This window comes from Otolemur garnettii, unplaced genomic scaffold (assembly GCF_000181295.1).
Source record: "Otolemur garnettii isolate 467f Iridium unplaced genomic scaffold, OtoGar3 scaffold00005, whole genome shotgun sequence".
Classification (NCBI taxonomy): domain Eukaryota; kingdom Metazoa; phylum Chordata; class Mammalia; order Primates; family Galagidae; genus Otolemur; species Otolemur garnettii.
Window position 1 is genome coordinate 33,396,323 of NW_003852400.1, and position 1,079 is coordinate 33,397,401.

A 1,079-nucleotide genomic window follows, 5' to 3' on the forward strand; every position below is an offset into this window, starting at 1 on the left:
GCCAGACCTCAGATTATACTATAAATCCATAGTGATCAAAACAGCATGGTACTGGCACAAAAACAGAGAGGTAGATGTATGGAACAGAATAGAGAACCAACAGATGAATCCAGCTACTTACTGCTTCCTGATATTTGACAAGCCAATTAAAAACATCGAATGAGGAAAAGATTCCCTATTTAACAAATAGTTCTGGGCAAACTGGCTTGCACCTTGTAGAAGCCTGAAACTAGACCCACACTTTTCACCATTAACTAAGATAGATTCTCACTGGATTAAAGATTTAAACTTAAGACTTGAAACCATAAAAATACTAGAAGAAAGTGTAGGGAAAACACTTGAAGAAATCGGCCTGGGTGAATATTTTATGAAGAGGATACCCTGGGCAATTGAAAGAACATCAAAAATACACTATGGGGACCTAATCAAACTAACGAGCTTCTGCACAGCCAAGAACATAGTAAGTAAAGCCAGCAGACAGTCCTCAGAATGGGAGAAGATATTTGCAGGTTATGTCTCTGACAAAGGTTTAATAACCAGAATCCATAGAGAACACAAACGTATTAGTAAGAAGAGAATGAGTCCTTTGCCATCTCAGGATGGGCAAAGGACTTGAAGAGAAATTTCTCTAAGGAAGATAGGTGCATGGCCTACAGATATATGAAAAAATGTTCACCATCCTTAATCATCAGAGAAATGCTAATCAAAACTACTTTGAGATATCACCTAACTCCAGTAAGATTAGCCTATATCACAAAATCCCCAAACCAGAGATGCTGGCGTGGATGTGGAGAAAAGAGAACACTTCTATACTGCTGGTGGGAATGTTAACTAATACGTTCCTTCGGAAAGATATCTGGAGAACACTTAGAGAAGTAAAAATAGACCTGCCATTTGATCCTACAATTCCTTTATTAGGTATATACCCAGAAGACCAAAAATCACATTACAACAAAAATATATGTATCAGAATGTTTACTGCAGTACAATTCATAATTGCCAGGTCATGGAAGGAGCCCAAAGCCCATCACTCCATGAATGGATCAACAAACTGTGGTATATGTACACCATGGAATACT